Source organism: Mustelus asterias, chromosome 28, assembly GCF_964213995.1.
Source record: "Mustelus asterias chromosome 28, sMusAst1.hap1.1, whole genome shotgun sequence".
Taxonomy (NCBI): Eukaryota; Metazoa; Chordata; class Chondrichthyes; order Carcharhiniformes; family Triakidae; genus Mustelus; species Mustelus asterias.
Genome location: NC_135828.1, coordinates 15436551 through 15450791, shown reverse-complemented (window position 1 = coordinate 15450791; position 14241 = coordinate 15436551). Strand labels below are relative to the sequence as shown.

Genomic DNA, 14241 nt, shown 5'->3' with positions numbered 1-14241 from the left:
ATTGTAATGTGGATTTTTAAATATGTAACATTTACTGTCTTGATATGGTCACCTTTTTGTATTAATCACAGGCATAAAATAGATAACATTGGTATTTGGCACTGTATAACCTTAAAACTCAAGCTTTACAAAGCTGTTGGGTAAAAGAAACATTCTTCACTAATGTAATAAAATGTGAAATTGCTGATACAGGAGAAACTTCAGCTACATTAACAAGTTACTCCATTATCATAAAATAAGAAACTGTCTCTGACAGTTTCAGAATAATTAGCATAAGCCTAAATTGACATATGCGATCAGACAAATATAAGATAACAGACCCACATTTACTATTGAGAGTTTTCAAAGGGACATGGTGGCACAGTGGTTAGCACTGCTGCCTCACAGTGTCAGGGACTCGGGTTCAATTCCAGCCTTGAGTGACTGTGGAGTTTGCACATTCGCCATGTGTTTCCTCTGGGCGCTTTAGTTCCCTCCCACAGTCTAAAGATGTGCAGGTTCGGTGGATTGGCCATGATAAATTGCCCCTTAGTATCTGAAGATGTGTAGGTTAGGGGGGGGAATTAGTGGGGTAAATGCGCAGGGTTACAGGAATAGGTAGAGGGTGGATCTGGGAAAGATGCTCTGTCAGAGTGTTGGTGCAGACTCGATGGGCCAAATGGCAACCTCCAGCACTGTAGGGATTCTATGAAAGAATTATGATCAGAGATGGGAACAATGGGTAGGATTCTCCGGTCACATTTGCCCTATGGCCCACCCCCCACCCGCTAAGATTCCCGCAGTGATGGGACGGGAGAATTCCCCCGAATCTTTTTCTAATGTTACAGGCCAATGATTGGTCAGCAAGAGAGAGATGGCATCTTGAGAGCCATTGAACAGCCCCACCTTGCCATGAGAGTGTTCAATTCTGGTCGCCACACTGCCAGAAGGATGTGGAGGCTTTGGAGAGGGTACAAAAAAGATTTACCAGGATGTTGCCTGGAATGGAGGGCGTTAGCTATGAGAAGAGGTTGGAGAAACTTGGTTTGTTCTCACTGGAACCACGGAGATTGAGGAGTGACCTGATAGAAATCTACAAGATTATGAGGGGCACGGACAGAGTGGAGAGTCAGAAGCTTTTTCCCAGGGTGGAAGAGTCAAGTACAAGGGGGGATAGGTTGAAGGTGTGAGGGGCAAGGTTTAAAGGAGATGTACGAGGCAAGTGGTGGTGGGTGCCTGGAACTCGCTGCCGGGGGAGGTAGTGAAAGCAGATACGAAAAAAAATATAGAAAAGAGTGACCGTTGAAATGTCAAATCTACTGGGGCAGGAGCTAGGGATTTAATAGTGGGAAATGAGGAAATGGCTGAAACTTTAAATAAGTTTTTTGTGTCGGTCTTCACGGTGGAAGACACAAATAGTTTACCGAATATTAACGATAGAGGGTTGGTAGGAGGAGAGGTACTCAATACAATTAATGTTACCAGGGAGGCAGTGCTTGGTAGGCTAACGGGACTGAAGGTGGACAAGTCCCCAGGCCCGGATGGAATGCATCCCAGGGTACTGAAAGAAATGTCAGAGGTAATAGCGGATGCATTAGTGGTTATTTATCAAAATTCGTTGGATTCTGGGGTAGTGCCGGCGGATTGGAAAACGGCTAATGTTACGCCGCTGTTTAAACAAGGAAATAGACAAAAGGCAGGTAACTACAGGCCGGTTAGCTTAATGTCTGTAGTTGGGAAAATGCTGGAATCCATCGTTAAAGAAGAAATAGCAGGCCATCTGGATAAGAATGGTTCGATTAAGCAGATGCAGCATGGATTCATGAGGGGAAAGTCGTGCTTGACGAACTTGTTGGATTTTTATGAAGGTGTGACTAGTGTGGTTGATGGAGGGGAACTAGTGGATGCGGTGTTTTTGGATTTCCAAAAGGCGTTTGATAAAGTGCCTCACAAAAGGTTGCTGAAGAAGATTGGGGGTTGGGGGTTAGCGTGTTGGGGGTAGGGTGTTAGCGTGGATTGGGGATTGGCTATCCGACAGGAAGCAGAGAGTCGGAATAAATGGGTGCTTTTCTGGTTGGCAGATGGTAACTAGTGGCGTGCCGCAGGGATCGGTACTGGGGCCTCAACTATTTACCATTTATATAGACGATCTGGAGGAGGGGACTGAGTGTAGGGTAACAATGTTTGCAGACGACACAAAGATAAGTGGAAAAGTGAATCGTGTGGAGGGCGTAGAAGGTCTGCAGAGAGATTTGGACAGGCTGAGTGAGTGGGTGAGAATCTGGCAGATGAAGTATAACGTTAACAAATGCGAGGTTATTCACTTTGGAAGAAATAATAGCAAACTGGATTATTATCTAAATGGAAAGAAATTACAACATGCTGCTGTGCAGAGGGACCTGGGGGCCCTTGTGCATGAGACGCAAAATCCCAGTCTGCAGGTGCAACAGGTGATCAAGAAGGCAAATGGGATGTTGTCTATATTGCAAGGGGGATAGAATATAAAAGCAGAGATGTCTTGCTGCGTCTGTACAGAGCATTGGTGAGGCCGAAGCTGGAATACTGTGTGCAGTATTGGTCCCCTTATTTGCGGAAGGATATATTGGCCTTGGCGGGAGTGCAGAGAAGGTTCACCAGGTTGATACCAGAAACTAGAACTCGAGGGCACAGCCTCAAAATAAAGGGGGGTCAGTTTAGGACAGAGTTGAGGAGGAACTTCTTCTCTCAGAGGGTGTTGATTATGAGGAGAGACTGAGCAGATTGGGTTTGTACTCGTTGGAATGTAGAAGGCTGAAGGGAGATCTTATAGAGACCTATAAGATAATGAAGGGGCTGGATAGGGTAGAGGTGGAGAGATTCTTTCCACTTAGAAAGGAAACTAGAACTAGAGGGCACAGCCTCAAAATAAAGGGGGGTCAGTTTAGGACAGAGTTAAGGAGGAACTTCTTCTCTCAGAGTGTGGTGAATCTCTGGAATTCTCTGCCCACTGAAGTGGTGGAGGCTACCTCGTTGAATATGTTTAAATCACGGATAGATGGATTCCTGATCGGTAAGGGAATTAGGGGTTATAGGGATCAGGCGGGTAAGTGGAACTGATCCACTTCAGATCAGCCATGATCTTATTGAATGGCGGGGCAGGCTCGAGGGGCTAGATGGCCTACTCCTGCTCCTATTTCTTATGTTTTTATGTTCTTATGATTCTGGAAGAGAACCAAATGACAGCAGCCTGCAGGAAGAGGATCTGAATCTAAACAGAGGATATCGCAGTGATTCTATGTGAACCATTGGTGAGAGGTTTTTAAAAAAAAATGCCTAGAAATGTGTCTTCGTTTTTAAGGGTTAAAATGCTGGCCGTTAAACAGAACTGGCTACATATCCTGTCCATACTGACAGGTTGGATGACTCTGCTGAGTGGGAGCAGACAATATAATTTTTAAAATACATTCTTTGTCGGTTAGCATAGATCCACAACACACAATTGACATTAGACTGGCAATCTGTTTGGAAATGGGGCAAAAGAATTTCACTGGTACAGCAAGGGCACTGTAGAGGGGCATTGACAATTCCAACGATTCACAACCCTTTGAGGGAAGAAATTTCTCGCCTCACTCCTAAATGTCTGACCTCTTATTCTGAGATTGTAACCCTGTGTTCTAGATTCCACAGCCAGGGGGAAACATTTGCTCAACATCAATTATGCCAAGCTTCTGCTGGCAGAGAATGCTTTTCATGGTTATATTACAAATCACTAACATTTAACACCCCTTCCCTTCAAGTATATCAACTAAATACATTTTTAAAAATAAAATCTTTGACTTCCATTGCTTTGAAAAATTGAATTGTCAAATTAAAAATTGACATCTCCACTGAAGATGGCTTGTAAACATCATTAAATTCCACTTTTTAATTAGTTATTGCTGATATGTTGGATTAAAGTACAGTAGATTGTTAGTTATGTGAACAATCATAACTTGTTTCTTAAACATTGTATTCTTGTACCACTTACATCTCTGTAGGGGAGGACTGGGCCATGTGTTTGTCAATTTGGAGAGTGGCTTGGCAGCTTAGTCACTTGAATTAAATCCAAAGTCCAAAGATGTGCGGGTTAGGTGAGTTGGCCATGCTAAGTGTCAGGGGAACTAGCAGTGTAAATGCATGGGGTTATGGGAATAGGGCCTGGGTGGGATTGAGGTTGGTGCAGCCTTGAAGGGCAAATGGCCTCCTTCTGCACTGTAGGGATTCTATGATTCTAAATCTACTGACGACTTCTCCTCTTAAAGTTGAGCATCTGACCTCCCCTACCCTGATGGTAGGTATTTTTTTAAGTTGGGAATGTTGTGTGATGAAGCTTGAAGCTCTTCACTCTGTCACTCAGTCCTGCAGCGCAATACACCAAAACCTCTTTAAACATCACAAATGTTGCCAGGTGACTATTAAGTGTATTAAAATGTTGCAATTATGGAATTCGAAAAGATCTTTTATGGCATTGCACATGATTTGGTGAAATGCATTTTAATGTTTTGGATCAAGCAGGAACATATGTATTTTGAAATAGCCCCTTAAATGACCTATCTCTTAATCTAATGTGCCAGGTCACTTTAGTCAGATTTGATTTCATACCCTCATAACTGCCCTGTTTAAAAATTTAAGGTTTTAGCCTAAAACCCACTCTTCTCTCTCTCAAACTGAATGTAAAATTCAATCATAATCGCTGCTACTTAAGGTCACTTTCACTGAGGTCATCATTAATCCTGTCTTATTGCATAATACCAGGTGTAGTGTAGCCTGTTCGCTGGTCAGTGCCAGAACATGTTGTTCTAAGGATCTATCTTGAAAACATTCTATGAATTTCTCATCCAGGCTACATTTCATAGAATCATCATAGAATCTAGAGTGTAGAACGAGGCCATTTGGCCCATCAGGCCTGCAACAATCCCATGCAGGTCCCATCCTCGTAACTCCACACATTTACCCTTCTAATCCCCCTGACGCTATGGGGGAAATTTAGCATAGCTGATCAGCCTAACCCGCACATCTTTGGACTGTGGGAGGAAACCCACGCAGACACAGGGAGAATGTGCAAACTCCACACAGCCAGTCATCTGAAGTCGGAACTGAACCCGGGTCCTTCGCGCTGTGAGGCAGCAGTACTAACCAGTGTCACCGTGCCGCCGCCGCTTTTGCTCATTTGATTTTACCAGTCTGTATGTAGATTATAATTTGCAAGTTTTGCATCCTTCCTAAGTGTCTTGTACCCTTCAAACTTTGGGTCCCAATAAATATCATTCTGCAGCCATTTCTGTAATGGCTATCAGATAGTGCTTATTTCTATTTGTGATGTCAGTTCCTCTGTTTTATTTTGAATGCTATGTGTATTCAGATACAGAGCTTTTAGGATTGTCCTCTTATTAGTTTTGTAGCATTGACTTAGGCACTGGAAATGATAAGGGCAAACTCAGCCCTGTCGACCGTGCAAAGTCCTCCTTTTTGACATCTGGGGCTTGTTCCAAAACTTGGAGAGCTTTCTCTCAAACTAGCTGAGCAATAGCCTAACATTGTTGGTAAGGTATGATTCATTGAGGATGACTATGACCCATATATCACCATCCTTGGGTATGTCCTGTCCCACAGGGTGCTAGACAGGTTGTAAGGGAACCTGCAAGAGAGAAAAACATATTGGACCTCATTCTCACCAACCTGTCTTCCGCAGATGCATCTACTGTGCTGAATGCATTAGAATTCAAAAAGATCTAGCAACTCAGAACTGGGCAACCATGAGGCGCTGTGGACCACCAGCCCCAGCAGCAGAATTGTACTCAACATAATCTGTAATCTGATAGATCACCCCTGGTTCAGTGAAAAGTACAGGAGGGAATGCCATGAGCTGTACCACAAATTTCTAAAATGAGGTGACAACCTGGTGAAGATACAACACAGGACTGCTTGTGTGCCAAACAGCATAAGCAGCAAATACTAGACAGAGCTAAGCAATTCCACAACCAACAAATCAGATTAAAGTTATGCAGTCATCCTCATCAAACAGTGAATAATGGTGGGCAATTAAACAACTCACAGGAGGAGGAGGCTCCACAAATCTCCCCATCCTCAATCAGTGCAAAAGATGAGACTGAAGTATTTCCTACAATCTTTAGCCTGAAGAGCTGAGTGGATGATCCATCTCGGCTTCCTCCAGAGATCCCCAGAATCACAAATGCCAGTCTTCAGCCAATTCAATTCATTCCACATGATATCAAGAAAGAGCTAAAGATACTGGATACTGCAAAGGATATAGGCCCTGACAATATTCTGGCAATAGTCCTGAAGACCTGTGCTCCAGAACATGCCATGTTCCTAGCCAAGCTGTTCTAGTACACCTACAGTATTGGCATCTACCCAACAAAGTGGAATATTGCCCAGGTATGCCCCATCCAGAAAAAGCAGGACAAATCCAACCCGTTTAATTACCGTCCCATCACGGGTTGACTTTTCCAAATTCCGACCCTGTTAGAATCATATAATCCTACATGCAGAAAGAGGCCATTCGACGCATCGAGTCTGCACCAACAACAATCCCACCCAGGGCATATCCCCATAACCCCATGTATTTACCCTGCTAATCCCCCTGACACTAAGGGGCAATTTAGCATAGCCAATCAACCTAACCCACACATATTTGGACTGTGGGAGGAAACCGGAGCACCCGGAGGAAACTCATACAGACAAGGGGAGAACGTGCAAACTCCATACAGACAGTGACCCAAGCCAGGAATCGAACCCGGATCGCTGATGTTGTGAGGCAGCAGTGCTAACCACTGTGCCATCATGTCGCCTGTTTAAGACCTTACTGTTTGCACTTCCTCCCCTTCCTCCATTTCTCTGCCTTGCTGAAAAACTGTTCCATCTTTAGGACTCCCAGTTCCGATGAAAGATCATCGACCTGAAACATTAACTCTGTTTCTCTCTCCACAGGTGCTGCCAGACCTGCCGTGTATTTCCAGCTATTTCTGATTTTATTTCGGATCTCCAGCTCCTGGATTAATAAGCTCTTGTCTCAAAGATCCGGAACATTGGGCTAACAACCCGAAGCATTGCAAAGCAGTCGTCTTCAATTGTGAAAGAGGGGCTGCAACCTCTTGACACGACTCACAGCCTGGTTATTTGTGGCTCATGAGGCCATTGGCAACCACTCCAGGTGGGGCAACAATTCAGGGAGGATGCCTGAATATGAGGCTTTCCATTGGCGAACCACTGCTTTTGTTGGCTGGCTGGCGAGATGCCAAGTGTGTCTGGACTGAAAACAAAAGGAAGAAGTGTGTGTGCAGCAATAATCTGTATGGGATATCCCAACCCTCTACCATACCCTGGGAGTTGGACTGAATATACTCCAGGTTCTAAGGAAGGGTTCGCATCCCAACCTCATGTCTGATCTTTTGATGTTTAAAATTTGATTTATTATTGTCACATGTACTGGGGTACAGTGAAAAGTATTGTTTCTTGTGCGCTATACAGACAAAACATACCATTCATAGAGTACATAGGAGAGAAAGAAAGGAGAGGGTGCAGGATGTAGTGTTGCATTTACGATAGGGTGCAAAGAAAGATCAGCTTAATAAATGGTAGAGCCATTCAAAAGTCTGATGGCAGCAGGGAAGAAGCTGTTCTTGAGCCGGTTGGTACGTGTTTTGTCAGAGTTTTGTATCTTCTTCCTGATGGGAAAAGGCGCAAAAGAGTATGTCCAGGGTGGGATCCTTGATTATGCTGGTTACTTTTCCGAGGCAGCAGGAAATGTAGATGGAGTCAATGGATGAGAGGCTTGTTTGAGTGATGGACTGGGCTACATTCACAACCCTTTGTAGTTTCTTGCGGTCTTGGCCGGAGCAGGAGCCAGACCAAGCTGTGATACATCCAGAAAGGATGCTTCCTGTGGCGCATCTGAAAAGTTGGTGAGAGTTGTAGGGGACATGCTGAAGTGCTTCCCATGTTTTACATGCTCCGAAAATGGGATGCTTGTGCTTCATTTTATCACCCCACTGTTCTTATATTTTTGCTGAATGTCTGCCTCTCTTCATTTTCTGCTTTAGACTGGAATTATTTTTTAAGGGACTAATTCAGTTGCAGATGAAAAGGAGCGTCAACAAAGCAGATCATATGGGAACAGGCAGAAGAGGGAAGGGTGAAGGATGTGAGCAAGTGTGAGTGATAGGAATGCCAGTGGGAGACAGTGGACAAATAGCAAGTGAACTGAGAATGCCAGAATCAAAAGAAGGGAGTGGTAGTGACTGATGATGAGGTAAATGAAAGAAAAACCTGTATTGCTTCAGTTTAGAGGGACACTCTTCACATTCCAAAGGCCTGAGGGTGCAAAACGAGTCTCAGTGTTACAAGTATGAATGTAAGTTAAACTATGTAATGGCTGAAATATTAGTGGAGTTGTAGTCTTTAATCTGTTACTTGGAATGGCTCATTCTGCCAATCGGTGATTTAAACCTTTGTCTTCAAATTAATTGCTTCTCGATTTTGATTGTTGAGTGTCGGATGAGTGAGCTGCAGGCGTGTTTCCACAGGTTAATTGTGCTTCTGGACTGGGTGTGGTAAAGTCACTGATGTTCCCACAATCATAACTGCCTGTCGAGATGATGTACAGGGAGCGAGCAGAACCAGATTCATTTTGAAATTGAAAATGGGACAGGATTGTAATTCTTGTCTGGGGAGTGAGGCGAGTTGGGGGTAGGCTAGATTTTGTGGAATACTTTCTGACACCAGCCAAACCTTCAGAAGGGTCGCAAACTGCATTTGAAGAGTTCCCCTCATCCATTTTCCACAATCTTCAAACTAATTTAGTCCAAACTACCAACTTCAAGCCAGGAAATATTAGAGGCTCCCTGTTTCACAGAAGAGCAACATTTTAATTTGTCAAATCGTGGTCCCAGCTTCCTATCTAGCTGCAGGGTTGAGGGCTAAATTATTATAGAGGTGGCTGCACTGTGGGGAGGTTCTACCCCGAGGGAGAAAATTGGGTGATAATGTGCAACAGACCAATCGATATTTGCATATAAGACTGACCTGTTGTTTCATGGATTTCTGATCTTAGAGTAAATGTTTTCTCCCCTCACTTTCCAGAATGAAAGCAAAAGAGGGAGTTCCTTAAATGACTCAGCTGATTCAATAAATGCATCACTCAGCCTTACAGACCAGAGAGATTCCCAGTTTGATCCCTGTTGTATGTTAGATATTCAGTATTTCTCATAAACAGGTTCTGAGTCTTGTATAGTTTAATATTGTGTTTACTGATAACATATTATGTACATATATACAGGATATATCCTAAGCTATGATATAACTCCATGCTTGATTCTGCACAGGTCTCTGTCCAGTCCACAACTGCCTCTAGTCCCAGGTCATAGAATCATAGAATCTCGACAGTGCAAAAGTCGGTAATTTGGCCCATTGAGCCTGCAGGACAACAATTCCACCCAGGCCCTATCCCTGTGACCCCATGTAATGTATTTCTTTACATCACACTGTGGATGGTATTGTTTCCCAGTCCCATATTAACCCTTGCTATACCAGATACACTTATACTACAATCGCCAGTTTTTGTTGAGTTCACCTTAGTTTCATTGTACTCTGCAGAGAAATCATCTCAGTTCCCACTCTTGCAGAAACCTGGCGGACAGTGTACTGGCGACCAGAATTGAGGGGGAGGATTGCCTAGTAAGGGACAGAGTCAACTGTTTGGTGACCAGAACAGAGAGTTCCATTTGTAATCTAATCTGTGAAGGAAGAGTCCGCCAATATTCACTGTTGACTTTGACATGTGGAAAAACAGTTTCTTTGTCTTGGGCATGTAGCTGGCACGTGGTTAACAATCTAGTGCCCAGAATTTCTCCACATTTGGAGCTCGTCGTAGAAAGCCCAAGCGACCACCTTGGAGATTTCAGACTGTGTGAGGGAAGGCAGAATTGACAGAGCCTGCAATTCAGTTTGGTGTACACATTGCAACCTGCCATCTTCTAAGATTACATATTAGCAGCCAGGGGAACAGTTCTTTGGAGAACGGCTTGGGGACATGCAAAGCTATTGCTGTAGCATGATACTTACCAGTCAGTTTGAGGTCATCAGCTACCTAAACAAAACACTGATTATTGCCCAGCAGAATCTTAAATTCTAAACTGCAGTCTTATCTGGCAAAGCTTTAGTTTAAGGGTGGCATGGCGGCACAGTGGTTAGTTAGCATTGCTGCCTCACAGCTCCAGGGACCTGGGTTCAATTCCTGGCTTGGGTCACTGTCTGTGCGGAGTTTGCACATCCTCCCTGCGTCTGCGTGGGTTTCCTCCGGGTGCTCTGGTTTCCTCCTATAGTTCCAAAGACGAGCTGGTTAGGTACATTTCTGCTGTGCTAAATTCTCCGTCAGGCTACCCGAACAGGCGCCAGAGTGTGGCGACCAGGGGATTTTCACAGTAACTTCATTGTAAGCCTACTTGTGGCACTAATAAATAAGCTGAAAAATGCAAGTTAAAAACTGAAGAGGATATTATTTTGTAAATGATAAATAAGAATGCTAGATATATTGGTGAATGATCTGTGTGTATAGTTTATGTGGAGTTTTACCAGAAGCTCCCTCCCATTCCCAGCTTTCAGTGGTGGGTTTTATAAGCTGCCTGACAAGATGCATCCCTTTCCACATTCACTTTCATTCAATGTTACTTCCTGATAGGTCTAACCCAAAACCAAATAGTGCAACGTCATGTTTGGCAACAGATTCCTTCCGGAAAAACACTTGGTGAATACAGTTAGGAAGCTGCGGGACGTTAAGTGAAGGTACATGATTAATATGATTGGTTTTTCCTGCCAAATGAGGGCTTTTCCTTTCTGCTTTGAAACTTTTGTAGAACAGGATTGACTTTGTATTTATTTTTCTTTCCAGGGCGCTGCCGGCGTGTGTGTCCAGAACACGAGGATCAACCCACAACCCCTGGGGTATTTTTTTTTTTGTTTAAAATGTCAGACATCAGCTAAACAAGCAGGGAGAAAAGAAATTGTTCAATTGAGTTTAAAGTTTGCAATGGGAGGCGAGCACAGACAAAGGGGATGTATTTGTAAGCGAGCTTGGAAGTTCAGCGTCGCTAAACAGTATGTTTGTTCAAGCTTTAATCCTGCCTTCTCAAAAGAAATGTGTTGATCCACAATCTGGATACACGATGTGTGACCATTTCACTGTGTAACTGAGGGGGAGGATCGCTTTGGAAGAACAGAGTGAGCTGTTTGGATCGAAAGAGTGCAGTAGTTACTTACAGTACTGCCAGATTCTCCTTAACTGCTACAGTTTATAATTTCCAGGGCACTTTGCTTAGTTGTTTTAATGTTATTTTCTCTTTAGTTACAGCAATTTGGACAGTTGGACCCTCCTTCACTGCTGACAGATAGCCCAAACGCGCTTTAGACCAGTGGATGGTGACCCTTCAACACTTCTCCATCGAGCCAGAATCTTGCAGAGTTGTTTGATAGTGTCAGTTATTTGGTGCATTAATTCCCGCGTTGTAATGAGTCTGATCTCAGGGGTTCTTTGTCACACACACTACCAGCTGGGTTGAATGTTCCTGTGGCTGGGGAAGTGTGATAAAAGCAGTCAGAGTGGTTGTTTTGAAAATTAATCCAGATGGTTCAGCTGGACTTGTGCTTTAGTGCTAAACACGAGTAAGTCCATCCTTTCTTTAAACAGATTTGCAGCTACACAATAAAGCTGGAATTGCCTTTGTCATGCTCTTGCTCATCTCACCTGGCTCTTAGTGATGGCTCACAACAGGACTGTCCAACCTTTTCACAAGAGGTTTAGGTTTTTTCCTCACCCAGGTGAGCACATTTCAGAAAGGTCAGGGATTAGAAATTTGAGTAGGAATGCCACTTGGCCATTTAGCCCCTCAAGCTGGTTCTATCATTCTATTCGATCCTAGTTGATCTGCACAGCAACCTGCCTTTAATTCATATTCCACAACACCCTTCCCTTAGAATAAAAGAAATGACAATCTCCGCCTTGAAGGCTCCGGTTATTCCCCAGTGTCCACAGAGTTTTGAGGGAGGGAGTTCCAGATTTCCACCATCCTTTGTGTGAAAAAGTGCTTCCTGATTTCACTCCTGAACAGTCTCGCTCTAATTTTAAAATCCTTTTCTGGATTCCCCCACCAGAGAAAATAGCTTCTCCAACCCATCAAACCCTTCTGTTTTAAAATCTCTGCAGTTATAGATTTTCATCCCATAGAATCTAATCAATTGCTGGCAGTCCCGTTCAACTACAGAGACTGAGTTCCTGTGGTTCCATGTGGGACATTAGGTAGCAGGACTATACCACTGGCTTTTGATTTGATTTGATTTATTATTGTCACATGTATTAGTTTACAGTGAAAAGTATTGTTTCTTGCGCGCTGTACAGACAAAGCATACCGTTAATAAATGTGAGGTGATTCATTATAAATGTGAGGTGATTCATTTTGGTAGGACTAATTTAAATGTGGATTACAGGGTCAAAGGTAGGGTTCTGAAGACTGTGGAGGAACAGAGAGATCTTGGGGTCCATATCCACAGATCTCTAAAGGTTGCCACTCAAGTGGATAGAGCTGTGAAGAAGGCATATAGTGTGTTAGCTTTTATTAACAGGGGGTTGGAGTTTAAGAGCCGTGGGGTTATGCTGCAACTGTACAGGACCTTGGTGAGACCGCATTTGGAATATTGTGTGCAGTTCTGGTCACCTCACTATAAGAAGGATGTGGAAGCGCTGGAAAGAGTGCAGAGGAGATTTACCAGGATGCTGCCTGGTTTGGAGTGTCGGTCTTATGAGGAAAGGTTGAGGGAGCTGGGGCTGTTCTCTCTGGAGCGGAGGAGATTGAGGGGAGACTTAATAGAGGTTTATAAAATGATGAAGGGGATAGATCGAGTGAACGTTCAAAGACTATTTCCTCGGGTGGATGGAGCTATTACGAGGGGGCATAACTATAGGGTTCATGGTGGGAGATATAGGAAGGATATCAGAGGTAGGTTCTTCACGCAGAGAGTGGTTGGGGTGTGGAATGGACTGCCTGCAGTGATAGTGGAGTCAGACACTTTAGGAACATTTAAGCGGTTATTGGATAGGCACATGGAGCACACCAGGATGGTAGGGAGTGGGATAGCTTGATCTTGGTTTCAGATGAAGGTCGGCACAACATCGTGGGCCGAAGGGCCTGTTCTGTACTGTTCTATGTTCTATGTTCATAGAGAAGGAAACGAGAGTGCACAATGGAGGGTTACAGTCATAGCTAGGGTGTAGAGAAAGATCAACTTAATGCAAGGTAGATCGATTGAAAAGTCTGATGGCCGCAGGGAAGAAGCTGTTCTTGAGTCGGTTGGTATGTGACCTCAGACTTTGGTATCTTTTTCCCGGTGGAAGAAGGTGGAAGAGAGAATGTCTGGAGTGTGTTGCTGGCTGTTTTGCCGAGGCAGTGGAAAGTGCAGACAGAGTCAATGGATGGGAGGCTGGTTTACGTGATGGATCGGGCTACATTCATGATTTTTGTAGTTTCTTGCAGTCTTGGGCAGAGCAGGAGCCGTACCAAGCTGTGATACAACCAGAAAGAATGTTTTCTATGGTGCATCTGTAAAAGTTGGTGAGAGTCGTAGCTGACATGCCGAATTTCCTTAGTCTTCTGAGAAAGTAGAGGCGTTGGTGGGCTTTCTTAACTATAGTGTCTATAACTAGTATAGCTCTAGTCTATCGCAACCTCTTTCACTCCAGTACAGGTAGTGTTCTGCCCTTGGGCATCCTTCTTCAATCTACTCGGCTGGTCTTCTTTGCCTGGCCCTGTCTTCTTCTTCCGCCTGGTGGTGTTCTCTCTATTGCCACTCTGGCAGGACCTACATGCGGGAGTGGAGGACGTGTCCTACCAGCCTCAGCTGTCTCTCTGTTACGATGTCCTGCAGGCGCCTCTTACTGATCCTATTGATGATGCTGTCTCTCCATGTGATGCCCAGGATCTTACATTGGCAGCGCTGGTTGAAGACATCCTGTTTAGAACACACCTTTGCTGTTCTCATCCGTGTCTCAGTTGCATAGATTGTGTTTGGCAGTAGTATGGAGCTATCGAATTGCAGCTTCATGTATTGATGGTTGTCTACACCATGTGGAGTTGCAGGCAGATTGATGCTGATTCTTGTGTGGCCATCAATCGCTACGCTAACCTCCCTGGAGATGTTGCCTCCTGGGTAGCTGAAGTGGTTGATGTCCTTGGT

The 14241-nt window shown here is 44.2% G+C and overlaps 1 protein-coding gene across 3 annotated transcripts in view; it reads left to right on the top strand.

The window, feature by feature from the left end:
- The first annotated feature begins 10769 nt into the window (after positions 1 to 10769).
- Positions 10770 to 14241, top strand: part of LOC144480259 (very long chain fatty acid elongase 5-like) — a 41327-nt gene continuing 37855 nt past the window's right edge. The window contains exons 1-3 of one of the 3 annotated variants that reach the window (XM_078199569.1): positions 10770 to 10800; positions 10907 to 10959; positions 11360 to 11488. The gene's annotated coding sequence lies outside the window, so the exon portion shown is untranslated. Of the gene's footprint in view, positions 10801 to 10906; positions 10960 to 11259; positions 11276 to 11359; positions 11501 to 14241 lie in introns of those variants that run through there. The other 2 variants (XM_078199570.1, XM_078199568.1) reach the window with 2 other exon arrangements.